The sequence below is a fragment of the Saccopteryx leptura genome, chromosome X (genome assembly GCF_036850995.1).
Source record: "Saccopteryx leptura isolate mSacLep1 chromosome X, mSacLep1_pri_phased_curated, whole genome shotgun sequence".
NCBI lineage: Eukaryota > Metazoa > Chordata > Mammalia > Chiroptera > Emballonuridae > Saccopteryx > Saccopteryx leptura.
The window spans coordinates 116,344,452-116,370,880 of NC_089516.1; the positions used below are offsets into that span (position 1 = coordinate 116,344,452).

At 44.7% G+C, this 26,429-nt stretch overlaps 1 pseudogene; it reads right to left on the reverse strand.

Annotated features, from left to right (window-relative positions):
• Window positions 1-26,429, reverse strand: part of LOC136386000 (elongation factor 1-delta-like) — a 53,122-nt pseudogene that overhangs the window by 19,374 nt on the left and 7,319 nt on the right.

Below are 26,429 nucleotides of genomic sequence, written 5' to 3' on the forward strand. Positions count from 1 at the left end.
AGATATGATGAGAGGAATAAGAGGGAAACATGAAAAAGGGGGGAAAATTTAAAAATTACTATCATATTTAGTGGAACAAGAACTAGATAAAATTGGGAGCCAGGGTTGGGAGCACTGCAAGTGAGTTAAAAAAAACAAAGTAAAAAACCCTCAAAGCGCCACAAAGAAAAATTTGAGTCCCAGATAAAATAATTTGTTCGTGATTGAGGATTGAATGAGAGGAAAAGTAAAGGAGAAAAGAAGAAACTAATATAGAGGGAGAAAAAAAGAAAGAGGAAAACACAAAAAGAAGAAAAAAGAATAAAAGGAGAGAGAGAGAGAGAGAGAGTTAAGGGTTTTGGAGTGCAACCCTCATAGAGAGAAAGGAAGAAGAAAGAAAAGATAATGGGATATGTAACACTTATGGGTAGTATAGTTCATGGAGAGGAGAGAGTAAGACTGGCAGAGAATTAAACGACTAAATTTGAAGAGGAAGAAAATAATCAAGACAAGAAGATAAGAGAAACAAACGAACAAATATAATAAAATGGGATAAGTTATAAAGTCTGTGGATTATTCTTGATTTTGAGAGGGTATCTTCTTGCTTTTTCTTTTCTCTCTCTCTTCCTGGTCGGTGACTCTGTACCCTGGGTTCTGCCCCTGTGGCACGCTTAGGTAGAGGTTTGCAGTTGATAAGTCTCAATGGCGATGTCATATATTGGGCTTCAGTCTTGTTGGCAGTCGAGGCTCATTAGCATTTGCAGGCTCTGCCAATGAGAGAGTCCGTGTTCCTGGAGCCTCTCTCCTAGTTCTTCCTTCCTGAATTAGTAGCCTGATGATCCAGCTATGGTGTTGCTGCTGCCTGTGCCTCGTGAATAAGAGGCTCAAAGAGCTGGCAAATCCCCACTCTATTCCCACTCAGCACAGGGCTCTGGGTAAGGCTCAATCAGTCAGAGCTGCTAGCATAATCAGGTGGGGCTTCGGCCCACACAAAGACCTCTGACTCTGCCCCTCTGTCTGGAAACACGGGCGCCCACTCCCAGGGCTCTAGAAGGAATCTCTCGGCCACTATCTGTGCGCCCCGACCAGGATATCGGGGCGGATGGCTGTCCCAAGTGCCTTTCTTTGTCTGGATTTGGCGCAAGGGTTAGCTTGTGTTGACTGGGTTGCCACAAGCACAGTTTTTCCTCAGCTTGGATGTCCATGCCACAGCCTGGTTTGGATGTTTGTGCCACAGTCTGGTTCTATTCACACCCTATGCCTGCCTGAGTTCTTATACTCTCAGTTCTCAGTGAAAGCAGCCCTTATTTAGGTTAGTGAGGAAGGCAGAGTGTTTCTTCCTCTTTATTTCCTTTGGGGTTGATTATATATTTAGTCAATTTTTTGCTCAATCATACCTTCGCGTTTAGTGTGGAACTTCTGGAGGCTCCAAGGATAGATTTTTCTGTCTCTGGGTGAAGATCTTGTTGAATTTGGGGGGAGATTTATCGGTATCGCTCCTTACGGCGTCATTTCTCTGACATCACTCCTATAAATATTTTTTAAATATTTCATGATTGATTGATTTTAGGGAGAGAGGAAGGGAGAAAGAGAGAGAGAGAGAGGAAGAGAGAAGGAGAGAGAAGCATTCATTATTTATTTTGTTATACCACTTAGTCGTGTATTGATCGGCCACTTCCTGTATATGCCCTGACCAGGGATCAAACTCACAACCTTGGTGTTTCAGGATAATGCTCTAACCGACTGAGCTAACTGGCCAAGGCATATCTATAAATATTTTAAAGCTGCAGACTCTGTTATAGAATCTACACTTTGGTGATTTTATCATGTAGAAATTTACAGATGGCTATATAGTAATGATTATTGTGGAATTATTTATAAAAATGATAAAGCCCTCAATATAAGGAACTGGTTAAATAAATCATAGTACTCCATGCAGTAGAGTCCTATGTAACTACTAAAAGAATTAGATAGCCTGACCAGGTGGTGGCGCAGTGGATAGAACATCAGACTGGGACACAAAGGACCCAGGTTTGAAACCCCGAGGTTGCCAGCTTGCGCATGGGTTCATCTGGTTTGAGCAAGGCTCACCAGCTTTTGCCCAGGGTTGCTGGCTAGAGCAAGGGGTCACTCAGTCTGCTGTAGCCCCCCAGTCAAGGTACATATGAGAGAACAATCAATGAGCAGCTAAGGTGCCGCAACAAAGAATTGATGCTTCTCATCTCTCTCCCTTCCTGTCTGTCTGTCCCTATTTGTCCCTCTCTCTGTCTCTGTCAAAAGATTTTTAAAAAAGAATTAGATAAATCACTATTGTAAAGTTTTAAAATTATAAGCTTTTCAAAACTAAAGTATTTTTAGGTTCACAACAAACTTCATCAGAAAGTACAGAGCATTTCCATATATCCTCTGTCTACACACACACACACACACACACACACACACACACACACACACACATGGCATTCCCCATTATCAACATTCCCCACCACAGTGGTACATTTGTTTTAATTGAACCTACATTGACACATCATTATCACCCAAAGTACATAGTTTACATTAGGGTTCACCTTTGGTGTTTGATATTCTGTGTCATGTAAGGTTTTTAAAAAACAACTTTGTAAATAAAACAAGTAACATGATTTTCTTTTTTTGTAAACAACATTATACACACACATATATGTACATATAATACTGTGTGTGTGTGTGTGTGTGTGTGTGTGTGTGTGTGTGTGTGTGTGTGTAAAATTTGGTTGAGAATTTTCCTGTTTTGGAATTTTGGCCAAAGCTAAAAGCTAAGGAAAATAGGTATATAACTCCACCTTTTAAAGAGTGAACCCAGGACCTGCCAGACACCCCCTCCACCATACACTAAAATATAGAATTGGTTCTTCAACTATCCTTCCTACCACCTTATCAAGTCAATATGAAGAGAAAACCAGAAATATGAGGCAAATTCATTGAAATGCAAACCAGCTGCCAGATTCAAGAACTGATAGCCTAAGGTGATGTGTTGTGGTTTTCCCTTTCAAAAGTGGGCAATCCAAGAAAACCTTTCAAAAACTAGGGTGGCTGTTAAGTTGCATAAATTTGGAATTGTGTATTATCTCTCCCAGTAATTGACTAAATAAGTAGACAAAAATAATTTAATAAGAATATAAAATATTTGAATACAATTAAGAAACTTGACCTACTAACCATACATATTTTTTCCAGCCCTGGCTGGCTTCTCAGTGGGTAGAATATCATCAGTCCAGTGGGCAGACATCAGGGCACACAGAGAAAGCGACCACCTGCTTCTCTTCCCCTCCTTCTCCCACTTCTCTTTCTCTCCCTTCTTGTATCCAGTGCCTCAGTTGGTTAGAACATAGGCCCCAGATGAGGGTTGCTGGGTGGATCCTGGCAGGGGAGCATGCAGGAGTCTATCTCACTATCTCTCCTCCTCTCACTTTAAATAAATAAATAAATAACCATATTATGTTATTGGCCAGGTAAATCAGTTGGTTAAAGCATCATCCCAATACAACAAGGTTGTCTGTTTGATTTTTTGGTCAGAGTACATACAAGAATCAACCAATGAATGCATACATATAGTACACGTAAATGAAACAATAAATCAATGTTTTTTCCTCCCTCTCTTCTCTCTCTCTAAAAGCAATCAATAGCCTGACCTGTGGTGGTGCAGTGGATAAAGCGTTGACCTGGAATGCTGAGGTCACCGGTTCGAAACCCTGGGCTTGCCCAGTCAAGGCACATATGGGAGTTGATGCTTCCTGCTCCTCTCCCCTTCCCTCCCCCTTCTCCCTCTCTCTCTTTCTCCCCCCTTCTCTAAAATGAATAAATAAAATCTTTTAAAAAATTTAAAAGCAATCAATAAATTTTTCAAATTAATAAATAGCAATGTATCAAAAAAATAATAATAATAATGGAAATTCAAAAATATTTCAAACTGATATCAAAAGCACTAAATATCAACATTTGTATTGAGTAATTAAAGGAAAATTTGTTTAAAATGTATGTATTGGGTCTGACCGGTAGTGGTGCAGTGGATTGAACATTGACTCGGGACAGTGAGGGCCCCAGTTCCAAATTCCAAGGTCGCCAGACAGAGTGCGGGTTTGTCAGCTAGAGTGTGGGTTTGCCAGATTGAGCACAGGGTCACCGGCTTGAGAGCAAGATCATTGACATGATCACAAGATTGCTGACTTGAATCCCAGAGGTCACTGGCTTGAGCCCAAGGTCACTGGTTTGAGCCCAAGGTCACTGGCTTAAGCAAGGGGTCACTGGCTCACCTGGAACCCTTCCCCCCAGTGAAGTCACATATGAGAAGCAATCAATGAACAACTAAGGTGCTGCAACTATGAGTTGATGCTTCTCATCTCCCTTCATCCCTTCTATCTCTCCCAACTTCTCTCAAAAGAGAGAGAGAAGGCCCTAGCCAGTTGGCTCAGCGGTAGAGCGTCAGCCTGGCGGCGTGTGGGGGACCCGGGTTCGATTCCCGGCCAGGGCACATAGGAGAAGCGCCTATTTGCTTCTCCACACCCCCCCTTCCTCTCTGTCTCTCTCTTCCCCTCCCGCAGCCAAGGCTCCATTGGAGCAAAGATGGCCCGGGTGCTGGGGATGGCTCCTTGGCCTCTGCCCCAGGCGCTAGAGTGGCTCTGGTCGTGGCAGAGCGACACCCCGGAGGGGCAGAGCATCGCCTCCTGGTGGGCAGAGCTTCGCCCCTGGTGGGCGTGCCGGGTGGATCCCGGTCGGGCGCATGCGGGAGTCTGTCTGACTGCCTCTCCCGGTTTCCAGCTTCAGAAAAATACAAAAAAAAAATTAAAAAAAAAGAGAGAGAGAGAGAAGATTAAATTTTTTTAAATAAAATAAAAAAATAAATATATGGCCTGACCTGTGGTGGTGCAGTGGATAAAGCGTCGACCTGGAATGCTGAGGTCACTGGTTCGAAACCCTGGGCTTGCCTGGTCAAGGCACATATGGGAGTTGATGCTTCCTGCTCCTCCCCCTGTTCTCTCTCTATCTCTCTCTCTCCCCTCTCTCTCTCTAATAAAAATGAATAAATAAAATCTAAAAAAATTAAATATATGTATTAGAAGGAAACAAAAGTTGAAATTTATTGAGTTAAGTATCTATTTAATTAAGTTAATAAAAGAACAGGGAATATATCCAAATGGAGTAAAAAAAAAGGGAATCAAAGTTAAAAATAGAGATTAATGAACTAGAACAAACATACCTGGAGAATATCAACAAAGCCAAAACTGTTTTTTTCTTTAGGTTGGTTTTTGAAAAGACTAACAGATTGATATAAAAATCTTACCCTTGGTGAGTGTGATTGAGAAAAAAAGGAGAAAAGACCCAATTGACCATTATAAGAAACACAAAACCAACCTGATCTGTGGTAGCACAGTGGATGAAGCATCTGTCTGAAACGCTGAGGTTGCCAGTTCAAAACCCTGGGTTTGCCCTGTCAGGGTCAAGGCACATATGGCAGTTGATGCTTCTAGCTCCTCCCTCTTCTCTCTCTCTTTCTCTCTCTCTCTGTCTCTCTCTTTCTCCTTTCTAAAATAAATAAATAAAGTCTTTAAAAAAGAAATACAAAACTGGACAGAACTATAGATATGGCGGGCATTAAAAAGATAAGATACAGCATTTTATGAAAATGAATTTTAAGTGTTGGGTGAAACAAGTAATTTCTTTAAAAAAAACTTGCTAAAGCTTGACCAGGCAGTGGCGCAGTGGATAGAGCGTTGGACTGGGAAACCGAGTACCCAGGTTCAAGACCCTGAGGGTGCCAGCTTGAGCAAAGGCTCATCTGGTTTGAGCAAAAGCTCACCAACTTGAACCCAAGGTCGCTGGCTTGAGCAAGGGGTTACTCAGTCTGCTGAAGGCCCGCTGTCAAGGCTCATATGAGAAAGCAATCAATGAACAACTAAGATGTCACTGCGCAACGAAAAACTAATGATTGATGCTTCTCATCTCTCCTTTCCTGTCTGTCTGTCCCTTTCTCTGACTCTCTCTGTTAAAAATAAATTAAAAAAAAATAACTTGCTAAAAGTAATTTTAAAAAACAGATAAGTAAATGGACTTATAAATATTAACAAAATCAAATCAGTATTAAAAAAATAAAGCTTCCCATTAACTTCAGGCCCCAGTGGCATCACAAGAGATTGCTACCACATATTCAATGAGGGATACATTGCAATTTATGCCATCTTTTAGAGAATAGTTAAGGGGAATGCCTTTCCTAATTCATTTTATGAATCTGGCACAACCTTGATACCAAATCTCCAAAAACTATAGTTCAAGAAAGAAAATCTACAAGTTAACTGCATCATGAACACTGTTGCAAAATCCTGGACAAATATTAGCAAATTGAATCCTGTAATATAATAAAGAAGATATAGGAGGGTAGGTAGAGGAGGCTATGGGGAGATAAATGGTGATGGATGAAGATGTGACTTGGAGGGGGTGAATACAAAATATGTTGTACAAAAATGTGTTGTAGAATTAAGGACCTGAAATCTATAATTATGTTATACAGTGTCATCCAATATATTCAATTTAAAAAAATATTTTAAGGAAGTAATAAGTAAATTGGGTTCCCAGAATGTAAGCTTGACTTAACTGTAAAAATCAATGTAATTTGTCACATTAACTGATAAAAAAATTATAATTATATGATCATATTAATAGATGCAGAAAAAACATCTGACAAAATTCATGATAAAGAAAAACTGGCATGTAGAGGAGTAGAATCGGAAGAAGGTGGAAAAAAAGTACAAACTTCCAGTTTAAATAAATACTAGGGATGTAATATACAACATGGTAACTATAACTTGCACTTATGTATGATATATGGAAAGTTAAGAGAGTAAATCCTGAGTTCTCTATCACAAAAAGAACTTTTTATCCTTCTTTTTTTAGATTTTATTTGTTCATTTTTAGAGAGAGAGTAAAAAGAGAAAGAGTGAGAGAAGTGGGGGAGGAGCAGGAAGCACCAACTCCCACATGTGCCTTGACCAGCCTGAGGTTTTGAACTGGCGACCTCAGCATTCCAGGTCGACACTTTGTCCACTGCACCATCACAAGTCAGGCTTTTATCCTTTTTTTACTTCTTTCTTTTCTCTTTATTGTATCTATATGAGAAGATAGATGTTAATTAAACCTGTTGTGGTAATAATTTCACAACATATACAAATCAAACAATTATGCTGTATGCCTTAAACTTATACAGTGATATAATCAATTATTCCTCAATAAAACTGGAGGAAAAAACAAAAAAGAAAAACTGTTAGCAAATAATAATGGAATGGAACTTTTTTAATTAAAATAAAAGAAGTCAACAACAAAGATCAAACTGAAAGAAATATTGAAAGCTTTCTTTTTATAGATCAAGAATTAGACAATGATATCCACTATCACTATTTCTATTCAACATTATACTAGGCAGACAGCAACAAAAACAAAAGATTTAGAGATTGGAACAAAAACATTAAAACTGTCATTATTTGTAAGTTGTATGTCCACATATATAGAAGAAAAAAGAAAAATACAGTTATTGTAATCAATAAGAAAGTTTAGCAAGGTTGCTTGATATAAAATTAATATTCAAAAATAAATTCTTAAAATATTACAATATTTCAATTACAAAAGTAAATCTTTTTGAACTTGAGTTAGGCAAGTGTTTTTGGTGTTTTTTGTGGGGTTTTTTGGTCTTTTTTTTTTTAATTTACGGAGACAGAGAGAGAGTCAGAGAGAGGGATAGATAGGGACAGACAGATGGGAACAGAGAAAGATGAGAAGCATCAATCATTAGCTTTTCACTGAGACACCTTAGTTGTTCATTGATTGCTTTCTCATATGTGCCTTGACCGCAGGCCTTCAGCAGACTGAGTAACTTCTTGCTCAAGCCAGTGACCTTGGGTCCAAGCTGGTGAGCTCTGCTCAAACCAGATGAGCCCATGCTCAAGCTGGCGACCTCAGGGTCTCGAACCTGGGTCCTCCACATCCCAGTCCGATATTCTATCCACTGCGCTACCACTGGCCAGGCTCGGTGCTTTTTATTTATTTTTTCATTTGTTTCTTTTTTTTGACAGAGACAGAGAGAGAGTCAGAGAGAAGAACAGATAGGAACAGACAGACAGGAAGGGAAAGAGATGAGAAGCATCAATTCTTTTTTTTTCTTATATTTTTCTGAAGTGAGAAGCAGTGAGGCAGATAGACTCCCACATGCACCCGACCAGGATCCACCTGGCATGCCCACCAGGGGTCATACTCTGCCCATTTGGGCTGTTGCTTCGTTGCAACCGGAGCCATTCTAGTGCCTGAGGTGGAGGCCATGGAGCCATCCTCAGCACCCGGGCCAACTTTTGCTCCAATGGAGCTTGGCTGCAGGGAGGAAGAGAGAGATAGATAGAAAGGAGAGGAGGAAGGGTGGAAAAGCAGATGGGCACTTCTCCTGTGTCCCTGGTCAGAAATCAAACCCGGAACTTCCACATGCCAGGCTGACTCCCAACTGCTGAGCCAACCGGCCAATGCCAAGCATCAATTCCTTGTGGTGGCATCTTTGTGGTTCATTGATTGCTTTCTCATATGTGCCTTGACTGGGGGGCTACAACAGAGAGAGTGACCCCTGCTCAAGCCAGCAACCTTGGCCTCAAGCCAGCAACCATGGGCTTCATTTCAATATTCCTACATTCAAGCCAGTGACCCTGCGCTCAAGCTGGTGAGCCCGTGCTCAAGCTGGATGAGCCCGCACTCAAGCCGGCAACCTCGGGATTTCAAACCTGCATCTTCTGCATCCGTCTGACTGTCTCTCCACTGTCACACAGCCTGGTCAGGTTATTTGTTTGTTTATTTTCAATATTTTATTTATTGCTTTTATGGAGGAGGGCAGTGGCAATGAGAAGTAATTGCTTCACTCTGGCTGTTTACTGGTTGCTTGACATATGTGCTTTGACTGGGCAAGCCCAAGGATTTGAACCAGTGACTTCAATGTTCCAGGTTGGTGCTCCATCCACTGTGCACCACAGGCCAAGCTTTCTTTTTTTAAATGTATTGATTGAGCCTGACCAGGCGGTGGCGCAGTGGATAGAGCATTGGACTGGGATGCAGAGGACCCAGGTTCGAGACCCCGAGGTCGTCAGTTTGAGCGCAGACTCATCTGGTTTGAGCAAAACTCACCAGCTTGGACCCAAGGTCCCTAGCTTGAACAAAGGGTTACTTGGTCTGCTGAAGGCCCGCGGTTAAGGCACATATGAGAAAGCAATCAATGAACAACTAAGGTGTCGCAATGAAAAACTAATGATTGATGCTTCTCTCTCCATTCCTGTCTGTCTGTCCCTATCTATCCCTCTCTCTGACTCTGTCTCTGTAAAAAAAAATAATAAAAAAAAATACCGTGAATACAGAAATAAATCTGATTGTTAAAAAAAAAATGTATTGGCCCTGGCCGGTTGGCTCAGTGGTAGAGCGTCAGCCTGGCGTGCAGAAGTCCTGGGTTTGATTCCTGGCCAGGGCACACAGGAGAAGCGCCCATCTGCTTCTCCACCCCTCCCCCTCTCCTTCCTCTCTGTCTTTTCCCCTCCCGCAGCCGAGGCTCCATTGGAACAAAGATGGCCCGGGCGCTGGGGATGGCTCCTTGGCCTCTGCCCCAGGCACTAGAGTGGCTCTGGTCGCAACAGAGCAATGCACCGGAGGGGCAGAGCATCGCCCCTTGGTGGACAGAGCGTTGCCCCTGGTGGGCGTGCCAGGTGGATCCCGGTCGCGTGCATGCGGGAGTCTGTCTGACTGTCTCTCCCCGTTTCCAGCTTCGGAAAAATACAAAAAAAATGTACTGATTGATTTTAGAGAGACAGAGAAAGAGGAAGAGAAAGACAGACAGAGAGAGAGAGAGAGAGAGAGAAACAATTATTTGTTGTTCCACTTAGTTGTGCATTCATTGGTTGCTTCTTGTGTGTGCCTTGGCCAGGGATTGAACCTGCAACCTTGTCAGGTTAGGAAGATGCTCTAACCAACTGAACTAATCAGCCAGGACTGAGTTAGTTAAGTGTTTCTTAGATCCTTCATGAAAAACACAAATGACCATAGAAAAGTAGATAAATTGGACTTCATAAAATTTTTTAAATTTTGATTGACATAAAACATTAAAAGAGTGAAAAGGCAATTCACAGAATGAATGCAAATAGTTGTAAATTATATCGCTAACAAAGGCCTTGTATTTAGAAATCATAAATAAAAAGTCTTAAAACTCAACAATAAAAAGAAAAATCACCCAATTTTAAAATTTGCAAAGGGCTTGAGTAGATATTTCTCCAAAGAAGATATGCAAATGGACAACATGGACACAAAAAGATATCATCATCACCAATCATTAGGTAAATGTAAACCAAAACCATGTTGAGATACCACTTCATACCTACTAGGATGACTATAATAATAATAAATAAATAGACAATAATAAGTTTCAGTGAGGATGTGGAGAAATGGAAACCCTCATACATTCCCATTAGGAAATGTAAAATGGTACAGATAGTTTGGAAAACAATTTGGCCACTCTACAAAATGTTAAATATTGAGTTTCTATGTGCCCCAGGGATTTCACTTCTAGGTATATAAACAAGAGGAATGAAAATATATGTTCACATAAAAATTTGTACATGAATGTTCATAACAGCATTATTCAGACTAGCCAAAAGGTAGAAACAGCCCATATATCTATCAACTGAATAATAGATATACAAAATGTGGTATATCTGCTACAACATGGATTAACCTTGAAGATATTATGCTAAGTAAAAGAAGCCATTCAGAAAGGACCATATACACTGCTCACAAAAATTAGGGGATCAGGGAACACGTAGATACTCCAGTACGTTCAGTTTTTTGTATAGTACATTTTCATCAATGAAATAAAAGTTGGTTTTGCATCTCATTTGCATAATCAAACAACCTTCTTTGACTTGTTGTTTTCTTTTCTGATATTCTTGTTTAATAAAAAAAAATGCTTTTTTAAAATCGTTTCATATTCATTTTTAAATATCCCCTAATTTTTATGAGCAGTATATACGATTCTGTTTATATGAAACGTCAGGCAGGAATTGTGAGGAAGAGAGGGGGCTTCTTCAGGGTACCAGCAGAGGTAAAATATGATAACCTCACTTGGAATTCACACTCAGGAGAAAGTCCCACCCTAAGTAAGTATTAAAAACAATTTTTAGCCTGGCCTGTGATGGCACAGTGGATAAAGTGTTAGCCTGGAATGCTGAGGTCACTGGTTCAAAATCCTGGGCTTGCCCAGTCAAGGCACATATGGGAGTTGATGCTTTTTGCTCCTCCCCCCTTCTCTGTCCTCTCTCTCCCTCTCTCCCCCTCTCTCTTTTCTAAAATGAATAAATAAAATCTTAAAAAAAAACAAAAAACAATTTTTAGACCTGTTGGATCAGAACACTAAGAGTCAAAAGGAAAGGGCCTGAAAATTGCACAGAACTAAAGGTTTGAGAAGGAAGAAAGCAGTAACTTGGAAGGGAGAAATATCCATTGGAAAATAAATAGCATTGCAGAATTAGAAGTTCAAATGACCCTTCCCTCCAAAATCACTACTTAGTAAAGAAGCTGTACTTTATTATACCAACAGAAGAGGGTGCTCTTGAACCAATGAACTAAATAAAGCATCCAAAGCCCTTTTTTCTTATAACATCAACTCTTATTGTTGAACCAGGAAGTTCCAGCACCATTTCTAATAATTAGAAAAAGGAACCCACCTGACTGTTGTGGCGCAGTGGATAAAACCTCGACCTGGAACACTGAGGTTGCCAGTTCAAAACCCTGGACTTAACTAATCAAGGCACATATAGGAGTTGATGCTTCCTGCTCCCTCCTTCTGTCTGTCTCTCTTTCTCTCTCTCCCTCTCTAAAATGAATAAATAAAATCTTTTAAAAAAACAACAATATCCAACTACAAAAGAAAACTTATATAAAAAAAAAGGGGGAACCCAACATCCACACAAAGCTACCATAAGAAAAAAAGGCGAGAATCAGAACTTTTCAGCTGATAAAAATAATCAACTGCCTGACCAGGTGGTAGCACAGTAGATAGAGCATTGGACTGGGATGCAGAGGACCCAGGTTCAAGACCCCGAGGTCACCAGCTTGAGTGTGGGCTCATCTGGTTTGAGCAGAGCTAACCAGCTTGAACCTAAGGTCGCTGGCTCGAGCAAGGGGTTACTCGGTCTGCTGTAGCCCCACCGTCAAGGCACATATGAGAAAGCAATCAATGAACAACTAAGATGTCACAATGAAAAACTAATGACTGATGCTTCTCATCTCTCTCCGTTCCTGTCTGTCTGTCCCTATCTATCTGACTCTCTCTGTCTCTGTAAAAAAAAAAAAAAATAATAATAATAATAATAATCAACCTGCAATAAAAACAACCACAGAGCAAAAGAAAGCATGGATTATAATATATTAATCAGGCAATTACAGATATGAAAGAAATACTATAAATCAGAAATTCAAAATCTCAGAATAGATACAAACATGAAAATGTGAAGTGAGCACTGACTGAACTCAGGAAAGAAATTGAAGAAAAAGACAAAATCATCTCAGAAGACTAAATGACAAAGCACCCAATGGAGAGTGGATATGACTGAAAAATACAGTAAGAGAAAGAAAGACTGAAAACAACAAAGAACCAAGAAAATCAAAAAATAAAGAGGTAAAGAGGAAACTGATAGATAAAATATATCAGTAACCTCTTAGAAAAAGCAGGCCCCAGTCAGTTTGCTCATTGGATAGAGCATTAGTCCGGCATGTGGACATCCTGGGCTCTATCCCTGATAAGGGCACACATAAGAAATGACTATCTTCTTCTTTTCTCCTTTTCCCCCTTCTCTTTTTACCCCCTTTCACAGCCAGTGGCTCTCTTGGTTCAAGACTAGGCCCGGGGCGCTGAGGATACCTCGTTGATTTAAGCATTGGCCCCAAACAGGGACTGCTGGGTGGATCTTTGTGCAGGTACATGCAGAGGTCTGTCTTACTATGTCTCCTCCTCTCATTTAAAAAGAAGAAGGAAAAAAAAGCAAATAATGAAACAATTAATATTTAATATTAAAAATTTTAAACTTTTTGGAAATAAAACACTTTATTCTACATATTTGAAGAGCCCATTATGCAACTGGAAAAATTCACTGTCAACTCTGACATAGTAAAACAGACATTAATAATAAAGAAAAAACTCCTTTGTGTCTACAGATCCAATAAAATAAAAAAATAAAATAAAAACAAGTGACCTACAAGAAATGAAAATCAGATGGCACTAAACTACATGACAGGATTCTAGAGTCAAGGAGCATTTTTTTTTAACTCAAGGCCCTGGACACTTTGCTCAGGGGAAAGCACTGGCCTGGCGTGTGGATGTTCTGGGTTTGATTCTCAGTCAGGGCACACAGGAGAAGCACCCGTCTATTTCTCCACCCCTCCCCCCTCACACTTTTCTTTCTCTTTCTCTCTCTCTCTCTCTTCCTCCTCCTCCTCCTCCTCCTGCAACCATGGCTCGATTGAAACAAGTTGGCCTCCTGTGCTGAGGGTGGCTCTCTGTCTCAGGCAATAAGAAGAGCTAGTTTGCTGAACAACAGAGCAACTCCCCAGGTGGGCAGAGCATGGCCTGGTGCTTTCCAGGTGGATCCAGGTCAGGGCACATGTGGGAGTCTGTTTCTCTGCCTCTCACTGAACAACAGCAAAAAAAAAAAAAAAAAAAATCAAGTAAAAAGTGTGAGTCAAGGGCCTGACTGGTGGTAGTACAGTGGATAAAGTGTTGACCTGGGATGCTGAAATCCCAGTTTCAAAACCCCAGGATCACCAGTTTGAGGTCAGGGTCACCGGCTTGAACATGGGATCATCAACATGATCCTACGGCACTGGCTTGAGCAAGGTGTCACTGGCTCGGCTGGAGGTACCTCTCCATCAAGGTCGGTATGAGAAGCAATCAATGAACTAAAGTGACCCAACATGCCTTGGCCGGTTGGCTCAGCGGTAGAGCGTCGGCCTAGCGTGCGGAGGACCCGGGTTCGATTCCCGGCCAGGGCACACAGGAGAAGCGCACATTTGCTTCTCCACCCCTCCGCCGCGCTTTCCTCTCTGTCTCTCTCTTCCCCTCCCGCAGCCAAGGCTCCATTGGAGCATAGATGGCCCGGGCGCTGGGGATGGCTCTGTGGCCTCTGCCTCAGGCGCTAGAGTGGCTCTGGTCGCAACATGGCGACGCCCAGGATGGGCAGAGCATCGCCCCCTGGTGGGCAGAGCGTCGCCCCATGGTGGGCGTGCCGGGTGGATCCCGGTCAGGCGCATGTGGGAGTCTGTCTGACTGTCTCTCCCTGTTTCCAGCTTCAGAAAAATGCAAAAAAAAAATAATAATAAAAAATAAATAAATAAAGTGACCCAACAAGTTGATACTTCTCATCTCTCTCCCTGTCTTCTCTCTCTGTCTTTCAGCCTCAAAAAAAAAAAAAAAAAAAGTGTTACCCAAGGATTTTAGTTTTAAACTTTCAAAACTCCAGAAATTTGATATTGAGGAACTCTTGCTGAGGATTCTACTAGGGGTTAAGTTTCATCTATTTAAGAGAATATTGGAAAATTTTGCCAAAAGACAGATGATTAGAATTGTATAGATTTAATTATAAATCTAAGGCTAAAACAAATATGAAGATAAGAGTTGAACATTCTCTGACAATGTAAAAATACAATTTAAATTGGAAGCAGAGGAGAAATATAGAACAAGCTCAATGATTGGTCATAGGTGAGAATCAATGAATATAATTTTTTAGGTTTTTAAAATAACATTTCTTTTCTAAAAGTTAACATGTTCATATAAATAGGAAACTGAAAACAAAGAGAGCCTTTAAACTAGCAAACCAAATAGTCTACTAGGTGGTAAGGAAAATGCAGAGTAAGGGCTGAGTTCTTCAGGTATTCCGGTATAAACTGCCTCAACTATTTCAACTATCCTGGTTGATGACTTCAACTAAGCTTCCTCAAGTTCTGACCTTTGTGGTATCTTTTCATCAGATAGACTCCATGGGTTGCTACTACCCCGCCCCCCCCAGAGACCTAGCCTTTCACAGAGATAATCAGCAACCCCCGAGGCAGCGGAAAACAACAACCTGACCCTGATTAATGGTCACAAAGTCTGGACCTCTGGCAGGCTAAAGATAACACCTTGACCTAAATTAGGTTTCAGCTCCTTAGCCCTAAGGTAGAATGACCCCCTTGGCTACTTTCCCTTGAGATGGGACAGAAGAACCAGAACAGACCTCAGAACTGTCCTCAAGAACTCAAGAAATGATTTATTACCTGTATGTTGGGCAGATAAAATGTATTATGCTCACTTTGTTAAAGATGGCGCTGCCCACATGAGGCCGTCATCCAGGTGATATTAATGTGTGTTGAGAATCCTTGTAGCCTGGGGTTTGGTTTTGGGATTAAGCCTTTCCCACCCTTTTTCATGTGGGGTGGTACAATCCAATCATGCCTCAGAGAGGTGACGTTGTATTAGAGACTTCCCTATTTTGTATATTGGATTAGAGGTTGTGAAGCTACAATATAAAGTGGGGGCAGAACGGGAGTTTGCGCTCTTGGTTCCTGGGATGATTAGCATGAGAGAGCAGAGAGATCACAGAGGAGAGCAGAGAAAGGCCACGTGGAGTAGGCCAGGAGAAGCAGCCAAGATGGTGGAGTGTTGAGTGAGAAACCAGTTTGTGCAGTTGGTGCAGAGTGAAGGAAGGAGATGGGGAACTGTTGGGCAGATAAAATGTATTATGCTCACTGTTGGTCAAATAAGTTTGTAAATATGATATATATGTTTGCTCACTTGTGACTTATATTGGGTGTGGGGGACAGGCTATAAGCAGGCCAGGTCATTGTAGCCTAAGGTTTGGTTTTGGGATTAAGCCTTTCCCAACCTTTTTGATGAGGGGTGGTACAATCCAATCATGCCTCAGAGAAGTGACTTTGTATTAGAGACTTCCCTATTTTGTATATTGGATTAGAGGTTGTGAAGCTACACTATAAAATAGGGGTAGAACGGGAACTTGCCCGCTTAGTTCCTGGATGACTAGCAGGAGAGAGCAGAGCAGAGAGCAGAGAAAGGCCACGTGGAGGAGGCCAGGAGAAGCAGCCAAGATGGCGGAGTGTTGAGTGAGAAGCCAGTTTGTGCAGTTTGACGCTGGAGAAGGAAGGTGTTGGTTAAATAAGTTTGTAAATATGATATATATGTTTGCTCACTTGTGACTTATATTGGGTGTGGGGGACAGGCTATAAGCAGGCCAGGTCATTGTAGCCTGAGGTTTGGTTTTGGGACTAAGCTTTTCCCCACACCCTTGACTGATTGTATGATCTGGGTGGTGCACTCTCATGAGGAATCCAATTATGCCTTGGATAAGTGACTTTGTATTGGGGACTTCCTTGTTTGTATATCGGATTAAGGGATTTTGGTTTTCTACACTATAAAGTGGGACAGACCAGGAGCTTGGACACACAGTTCCTGCTATCACAATTGCAGGGGCTTCCCTGATCCCTGGCCCTTCATGGGAAGAGCTGGTTTTCTGCTTTTCCCTTGTCTTCTTTTGTGGTTTGCCTGTCTTGGTGAGACACCAATAAATAGGATGGCCCCCCATCCTCTGACTCCGCCATTTCTTTATCGTCTGCCCGAATCCAATGGGAACCTGCATGTGAATGGCCACGATGGCGGCTCCTGGCCTTACAACTGGCGTAGTTTCCGGCAGGATTCAGAGATTGGTATGGAGCCACCACCCTTGATGGGTGGGATAGAGTACTGGTTGCTGCTCTGGCTCCCCATGGCTGTCCTTTTAGGGGCCATGGGCTACATGTTTTTTACTCAAGAGGAAACTGCCCGAGGTCAAAAGCTTCAGCATGAATTGCAAATAGAATGGCAGAAAAGGCTGGAATTGGAGCGAGCACTGGAGAAGGAATTACGGGTTCGCGAGTTGCAGTTTACCCTGGAAGCTGAACGTCTTCACCGGCAGTTGTTGGAGAAACAACTGCGGATTCAAGAGCTCGAGTCTCAGCTTCCGGCCAAAAGCCAGCAGCCACAGGAGCCTAAACGGTCACCAAAGGAGCAGCAGCCTCCGTGCCGGTGGATTGGCTTTGAGTCAGCGGGAGCAGGCGCTTGCGACTCCTCTTCTGAGGATGAGAAGGCTCAGGCTGAAGCTGCCATACGCACACTGAGAGCCCAACCAGTTGTCGCCAAGAAGGTAAAAACCCAGCAACAAAGAGTCCCTCAGGGGCAGCCACAGCCTCCTGCCCAGGTAATGGAACACTCTGTGGTCCGGCCCTATACCCAGGCAGAGCTGATGGAGTTGGGGCACAATTTAGGCAGAAACCTACTGAATCCCTGGTAGCCTGGCTACTACGATTATGGGATATAGGGGTGGATGGCATCATGCTCTCCGGAACAGAGATGGAGAAATTGGCCACCATTACCACACACTCTTCCTTGAGGCAGCATCTTCAGAACTGCCATGGCAACCCAGGAGACCATACCCTATTAGAATGGGTGATGGCTGCCATTCGTATGGTCTGGCAGAATGCTGGAGAACTGCCGGGGGCAATGAGTCGGTGGGAGTGCTACAGTGAGTTAGTAAAGGTCCTTCGAGAACTAGGTATGAAGAATGCTGTTTTCAACCCTGGGTCTCGTGGGCCAGACGAGGAAGTGTTTACGGCCAAAATGAGGGAATTTGTCCTTGCTAGCGCCCCATCAGCCCTTTTTGGGTCACTTGTGGCTATCTTGGGCCCCTATGTGGGGCAGCCCATCAGTGCAGTTACACAGATGGTAGCAGATTTGGGAGAGCTGGAGGCCGCTCGGGATCATAAAGCAGTGAGGGCTGCTGCCTATGTTTCCCCCCCAACTAACAAGGGAAACGGGCCTATAAAGGTTACCCGAACGCAGATGTGGGTAGACTTGATTGCGGCTGGAGCAGATAAGGGGAAATTGGATGGCCAGTCTAATAAAATTCTTTTGGAGCTTTGGCTGCAGCTTAAACCAGAACAGAAGTTCCAGCCACTGAGACGAAAGGCCCCAGCAGCTACCAATAAAACGTTTGGTGCACGCACAGCTCGGTTACAAGATTATATGATAGAGATGGCCGAGGGAGAGGGGAACTCCCAAGACCCATTGTACCAGTTTGAATAGGAAAAAGGCCGAGGGACCCATCTAACGGGGATGGGCGGGGACCGGAGGCCACATGTGGAACTGGTTATCCACTGGTCCCCTTCCAATGTACAACAGGTGTTGGCCTTGGTGGATACAGGTGCAGAATGTTCCCTTCTCTATGGAAACCCAGAGCGGTTTGCTGGGACCCCAGTGGCCATTGATGGTTATGGGGGCCAAACTGTTCAAGTGAAGCCAATAACTATTCCATTGGGGATAGGGAGACTGCCTCCTAAGCCATATAAGGTGTATGTATCTCCTATTCCTGAATATATTTGGGGGGTAGATGTCTTGCAAGGACTGTGGTTGGAAACTACAGCTGGGGAGTTCCGGCTGCAGATCAGGGTTGTGAAGGCAGTATTGCAGGGACATGCATCACATTCCCCTTTGCAATTACCCGTCCCTCGGTGTGTGACTAACACCAAGCAGTACCGCCTGCCAGGTGGTTATGAAGAAGTCACAGGGACAATCCTTGAACTAGAAAAGGTGGGGATCATCCGGCCAGCACACAGTCCTTACAACTCCCCAGTATGGCCTGTGCGCAAAGCAGATGGAACCTGGAGAATGACAGTAGATTACAGGGAACTTAATAAAGTTGTTCCCCCTTTGCACGCTGCTGTTCCCTCGATAGCTAACATGATGGATCGGCTAAGCCATGAGTTGGGGACATACCACTTTGTGGCAGACTTGGCCAATGCTTTTTTCTCTATTGATATAGCTGCAGAGAGTCAAGACCAATTTGCCTTCAGTTGGGAAGGGAGACAATGGACCTTTACAGTGTTACCCCAGGGCTATTTGCATAGCTCCACCTTGTGCCATGGGCTGGTGGCTGCTGACCTGGCTAAATGGAAACAGCCAGAGGTAGTCCGCATGTACCATTATATTGATGATATTATGCTAACTAGTGATTCTCTTTCAGAATTGGAGCAAGCAGTCCCTACCCTGCTATCCCATTTGAAAGCATGTGGCTGGGCAGTTAACGAGAACAAATTACAAGGACCTGGGTTATCTGTTAAATTCTTGGGAGTTGTCTGGTCGGGTAAGACAAAAGTTATCCCTGACGCAGTTATAGATAAGATTCAAGCATACCCCGTGCCCACTACGGTAAAACAGTTACAGGAATTCTTAGGTTTGTTGGGGTATTGGCGAGCATTTATACCGCATTTGGCTCAGTTACTATGCCCCTTGTACAACCTTATTCGAAAGGGGGTTCGCTGGGATTGGACTGAGCAGGCGCAAGGTTCATTTGCAGCTGCTAAGAGAGCTGTCAAGGTGGCACAGTCCTTGAATGTGTTTGATCCTGCCAGGCCCTGTGAGCTGGATGTTCATGTAACCTCGGAGGGGTTTGGATGGGGCTTGTGGCAGCGGACAGAGCGCCTACGGCAACCTATTGGATTTTGGTCCCAATTGTGGAAAGGTGCTGAAGTTCGTTACTCATTAGTAGAGAAGCAGCTGGCAGCTGAGCTGTGTATGCTGCCCTACTGGCAACTGAGAGTATTACAAGCACAACACCAGTTACAGTCAAAACAACATACCCTATAGCTGGATGGGTGAGAGATTGGGCAACTAAACCATGTAGTGGTATGGCCCAAATGTCTACCCTGGCAAAGTGGGGTGCCTATCTGCAACAACGCTGTGCTCTTAGCACCAGCCCATTGAGGGCAGAACTGCAGGAAGTCTTGGGTCCAGTCACCTATGCGACCTTAGAGTCAGGTGCAACTGGGGCTCAGGAGGCAGAACCTGAGGTCAGTCCCTACCAGGAGGGGCGGGTGCCCATCCCCAAAGATGCCTGGTATACTGATGGTTCTAGCAGGGGCCAACCTGCCAAATGGACGGCTATCGCCTTCCATCCGGCCACTGAGACTATTTGGATGGACACGGGTATAGGCCAAAGCAGCCAATGGGCAGAATTAAGAGCTGTTTGGCTAGTTGCCCATAATGAACCTTCACCTCTGGTGATCTGTACTGACAGTTGGGCTGTCTATTGTGGACTGACCCTTTGGATTGCTACTTGGCACATTAACCAGTGGATGGTAATGCACCGTCCATTATGGGGTCAGGCCATGTGGCAGGACTTATGGGAAATAGGACACCAGAAGCAGGTGACAGTATATCATGTCACAGGGCATGCCCCTCTAGCCCATCCTGGGAATGATGAGGCAGATACATTGGCAAGGGTGCGATGGTTGGAGACTGCACCTGCAGGTGATGTGGCACAGTGGCTCCACCGGCGCCTGCTCCATGCAGGACAGAAAACTATGTGGGCTACGGTTAAGGCGTAGAACTTGCCTGTGTCCTATGCAGAGGTACTTGCAGCCTGTGAGCAATGTGCAGTATGTTCCAAGGAACACCCTCAGAGACCACTGGTGTCACCTGGACAGATCCAGAGGGGTCATATCCCACTGACACGATGGCAGATAGACATCATTGGACCCTTACCAAAGTCAGAAGGGTACCAGTATGCAGTCACTTGTGTAGATACTGCCACCGGGCTGCTTGCTGCTTACCCCGCTCGTAACCCTGACCAGAGGGCAGTCATACAGGCTCTGGACCGCCTGAGTGCTGCATATGGGCGACCGCTGGCCCTTGAAAGTGACAATGGTACCCACTTCACTGGTTCAATGGTGAGGCAATGGGCTCAAAAGCTGGGGGTGGACTGGAAGTACCATGTTCCCTACCACCCCCAGGCTGCTGGTATCATTGAGCGTTATAATGGACTCTTAAAGCAGGGACTGCGACAGGAGGGGGGCACCGGCTCTCTTACTGGATGGACACGCCGCTTATGGACAGTACTTCGGATTTTGAATGAGCGACCTCGACGGGGAAGCCCAGCTCCAGTAGAGGCCCTCCTGCATCGGACAGCTGCCCCTATTCAGTTGCAGATACGCACCAAGGACATTTTACTCAAGCCAGGTTTCAGACAGCAGGGCAATGTGCTCTTCCCTGCTCCAACAGCCCTTCTTAAAGGACAACGGCTTCAATGGACTTGGCCCTGGACTGTACAGGCCCCCCATCTGAGATGGGTGGCCTTGTTGGCACCATGGGGAAAGGGGTTAGAGGTGGACCTCCAGTTAACCCCTTGGGCAACCAGCACCTGGCCACCTAAGGTAGAAGTGTATTATCCCTTGAGTGCTCAAGGGGACAGCATTTTGAAGGGCACCTTTGTAATTTCTTTATGGCCAATAATGAGTTCCCCTATTTTACTACACATAGAACCAGCAGATGCTGGTGTATTGGCCAATAAGGTTGGGTATGCCTGCTCAGGGCGACCTCTGGTGCCAGCTATGGTGCTGTCTGCAGACAAAACTCTGGCCTGTATTCTGCCAGAGGGAAAAGATTTGCCTCTCTTGGTGCCACTGACAGCTCTCTCATTTCGCCCATAGTTTTTGATCTGTTAATCCTATTGCTGTAGTTGGTACTATTTCTGTTTATGCAATGTATCCTACTCCTTGCACAGTGACCATCATGGAAGATGCCTGTGGTTTAGATTGTAAAGCGAGCAAAAGGGGTGGAATGTTGGTCAAATAAGTTTGTAAATATGATATATATGTTTGCTCGCTAGTGACTTATATTGGGTGTGGGGGACAGGCTATAAGCAGGCCAGGTCATTGTAGCCTAAGGTTTGGTTTTGGGATTAAGCCTTTCCCACCCTTTTTGATGATGAGGGGTGGTACAATCCAATCATGCCTCAGAGAAGTGACTTTGTATTAGAGACTTCCCTATTTTGTATATTGGATTAGAGGTTGTGAAGCTGCACTATAAAATAGGGGTAGAACGGGAACTTGCCCACTTGGTTCCTGGATGACTAGCAGGAGAGAGCAGAGCAGAGAGCAGAGAAAGGCCACGTGGAGGAGGCCAGGAGAAGCAGCCAAGATGGGGAGTGTTGAGTGAGAAGCCAGTTTGTGCAATTTGACGCTGGAGAAGGAAGGAGATGGGGAACAGAGGTGAATAAGTCTGGTGAGCTAGAAACCTTTGATTCTAGGAAACTCGGATAAGTCAGTGGCTTTGTGAGCACTGAATGTGAGTGGGTTTTGGAGCCCAGTGTGTATTTTTTACTTGCCCGCCGGGTGCAAGCGAGAATTAAAGACTATGGCCCATCAATTTGTGGCTCCGCTGTTTCTTTACCGACTGTCCGAATCCAATGCGAACCTGCATGGGCTAGAAGGCTGCTGTGATAGTGGCCGTGGCCGTGGCCTCTGGCTTTACACTCACTTTGTTAAAATAGCACTGCCCACATGGAGGCCTTTGCCCAGGCGATATTAATGTGTGTTGGGGGCAGGCAGAATCCTTGTAGCCTGGGGCTTGGTTTTGGGATTAAGCCTTTCCCACCCTTTTTGATGTGGGGTGGTACAATCCAATCATGCCTCAGAGAAGTGACTTTGTATTAGAGACTTCCCTATTTTGTATATTGGATTAAGGGTTTGGATTTCTACACTATAAAATAGGGGCAGAGCAGGAGATTGCACTCTTGGTTCCTGGGATGATTAGCATGAGAGAGCAGAGGGAGCAGAGCAGAGAGCAGAAGGAGGCCACGTGGAGGAGGCCAGGAGAAGCAGCCAAGATGGCAGAGTGCTGAGTGAGATGCCAGTTTGTGCAGAGTTTGTATCTGGGATAAGGAAGGAGATGGGGAACTGAGGAGAATAAGGCTGGTGAGCTAGAAACCTTTGATTCTAGAAAACTCGGATAAGTCAGTGGCTTTGTGAGCACTGAATGTGATTGGGTTTTGGAGCCCAGTGTGTATTTTTACTTGCCCGCCGGGTGCAAGCTAGAATTAAAGACTATGGCCCATCAGTTTGTGGCTCCGTTGTTTCTTTACCGACTGTCCGAATCCAATGCGAACCTGCATGGGCCGGGCTGCTGTGATGGTAGCCCTGGCTTCTGGCTTTACATTTGGCGTAGTCGGCAGGATTCGATACAGATCGGCAAGGAGCCTTTGAGTGGTGGAGTAGAGGACTGGCTAGTGTTAGGGTTCCCCATGGCTGTCCTTTTGGTTATTGTAGGCTGGCTGACCTTTACAGCCATGCGTGAGAAACTGAGAGCTCTGTGGAAGAGGCTGCCCAGGACCTGCAAATCGAGCAGTGGAAGAAGCTGGAGAAAATGTGGGAGAAACCAATGCTGACCCTGGAGCTGGAGGAAGCGTTGGAGGAAGCGCTGGAGGAGGAGGCCGACCAGGTTTGCGAGATTCGTCAGGAAATGGAGCAGCTACTGGAGGAGGAATCACAGGTTCGTGAGTTGCATATTGCTCTGGATGCTGTGGAGAGCCAGCAGCAGCAGGAGGCCGGGGCTGAGGCTGAAGCTGAGGCTGAAGCTGAGGCCGGGTCCGGAGCTGCAAGGTCTGCGGAGCAGAAGGCAGCAGTGAATGGAGGCTCGAGCCCGGCAGCCAGAGCTGGTGTTTTCAGTTCCTCTTTGGAGGATGAGGAGAATCAGGCTGGAGTTGCAATCTGCAGTCTCCATAAGTTGAGAGCCCAGCTGGAAGGATCACCTACTATAGCCCTGGTAGGTCTGCGATTTTGGGACATAGGGCTGGACATGCTTTCTGGAGCAGAGATGGAAATGCTGACTGCCATTGCCACGTGCTCCTCTTTGGGACAGTGTAAGACCTGCCAGGATGGCAGGAATGAAGGGGACGGCTGACGCCCCATGTACACGGACTGATTTCCTGGACTATGACCGGAGAGGGCATTGGCTCCTTTGTAGGATGGATTTACGGATTACGGATTTTGGACAATGTGAAATACCCTGATGGGGTTGGGGGGCGGCTTTGCTGGAAGCACTCCCCTGCCCCGGGAAGCTTTTCCCATGGCTAGAAAGAAGGCCGAGGACATTTTGCGTTTTTGGCAAAGTGCTCAGATATTGGTGAAATGTACCTTTGTAATTGTTGAAACTGTATGATTTTTGCTGTTGTAATTTGTGTAATGTTCTAATTTCCTTGCACAGGGATGCCAGTGGTATAGATTGTGGGTAGTAAAGTGAGCATAGGGGTGGATTGTTGGGCAGATAAAATGTATTATGCTCACTTTGTTAAAATAGCGCTGCCCACGTGGAGGCCTTTGCCCAGGTGATATTAATGTGTGTTGGGGGCAGGCAGAATCCTTGTAGCCTGGGGCTTGGTTTTGGGATTAAGCCTTTCCCACCCTTTTTGATGTGGGGTGGTACAATCCAATCATGCCTCAGAGAAGTGACTTTGTATTAGAGACTTCCCTATTTTGTATATTGGATTAAGGGTTTGGATTCCTACACTATAAAATAGGGGCAGAGCAGGAGATTGCGCTCTTGGTTCCTGGGATGATTAGCATGAGAGAGCAGAGGGAGCAGAGCAGAGAGCAGAAGGAGGCCACGTGGAGTAAGCCAGGAGAAGCAGCCAAGATGGCGGAGTACTGAGTGAGATGCCAGTTTGTGTAGAGTTTGTATCTGGGATAAGGAAGGAGATGGGGAACTGAGGAGAATAAGGCTGGTGAGCTAGAAACCTTTGATTCTAGGAAACTCGGATAAGTCAGTGGCTTTGTGAGCACTGAATGTGAGTGGGTTTTGGAGCCCAGTGTATGTTTTTACTTGCCCGCCAGGTGCAAGCTAGAATTAAAGACTATGGCCCACCAGTTTGTGGCTCCGTTGTTTCTTTACCGACTGTCCGAATCCAATGCGAACCTGCATGGCCCGGGCTGCTGTGATGGTAGCTCTGGCTTCTGGCTTTACAGGAACAGAGGTGAATAAAGTCTCGTGAGCTAGAAACCTTTGATTCTAGGTAACCTGGATAAGTCAGTAGCTTTGTGAGCACTGAATGTGAGTGGGTTTTGGAGCCCAGTGTGTGTTTTTACTTGCCCGCCGGGTGCAAGCTAGGATTAAAGCTAATGGCCCACCAGTTCTTGGCTCCGTTGTTTCCTTACCGACTGTCCGAATCCAATGCGAACCTGCATGGGCCAGGCTGCTCACCTGTGACCAATCAGTTCCCAGCACAACCCCAACCCCCTAATCCACAGTGCCTTTTGATTTTGTCCTATATAATATGTAACTTATATACCATTGGGGAGTTCAAGCTTTTGAGCATTAGCTTCCCATTCTCTTAGGTGTCACCATTAATAATAAAATAACCAATATTTCTCTACTGTAATTCTCAGTGTTTAATGTTTGGCTCTGATAGCCAGGTGAACAGACTGTTTCTGCTCCACAACATAACTTCCACCTTCACCCCTATCTCTCTCTCTCTCCATCTTTCTCTCAGACATATACATACACAGAGACACATACATACACTGCCACCAAACCAGAATATTAATTACATAACAATTTTCAATTCTATGTTTTGTAATCTTACAGTGACACACACCTCTCTCTCACATTCTCAGCCCACAGAAATACTTTACCTTCCTGCTCAGCCAGCTGCTTCACTTCTACCATGGAATCCGGCTCCAATTCAGCCCACAAAAGGGCTTCCAGGGCAGCTTTATTTACACAGATGTACTCAACACATTTGTCTTCAGGGCCAGTATCCCAGCCTTCAGTTGGAACCAGATATTAAAAAATTATTATTCACTATTCCAAGAGACTGTTGAAATTTAAATATTTTTTTAAAAATTCTAGCTGTAGGCCCTGGCCGGTTGGCTCAGTGGTAGAGCGTCGGCCTGGCGTGCTGAAGTCCCGGGTTCGATTCCCGGCCAGGGCACACAGGAGAAGCACCCATCTGCTTCTCCACCCCTCCCCCTCTCCTTCCTCTCTGTCTCTCTCTTCCCCTCCCGCAGCCGAGGCTCCATTGGAGCAAAGATGACCCGGGCACTGAGGATGGCTCCTTGGCCTCTGCCCCAGGCGCTAGAGTGGCTCTGGTCGCAACAGAGCGACGCCCCGGAGGGGCAGAGCATCACCCCCTGGTGGGCAGAGCGTCGCCCCCTGGTGGGCATGCTGGGTGGACCCCGGTCGGGCGCATGCGGGAGTCTGTCTGACTGTCTCTCCCCGTTTCCAGCTTCAGAGAAATACAAAAAAAAAGAATTCTAGCTGTAACAGTTTTCCTTAAGGCATACTCAGTTGCTTGCTACTCAAGCCATAAGACAGCAAAGTAGAAGTAGTTCAAAAAATGTGAAAGACGATTGTTAGTCAAATAAGTTTGTAAATATGATATATATGTTTGCTCACTTATCAGTTTGCATTGGGTATGGGAGACAGGTTGTAAGCTCTTATAGCCTAAGGCTTAGTTTTAAGACTAAGCCTTTCCCACCCTTTTAATACTAAGATATTTTCA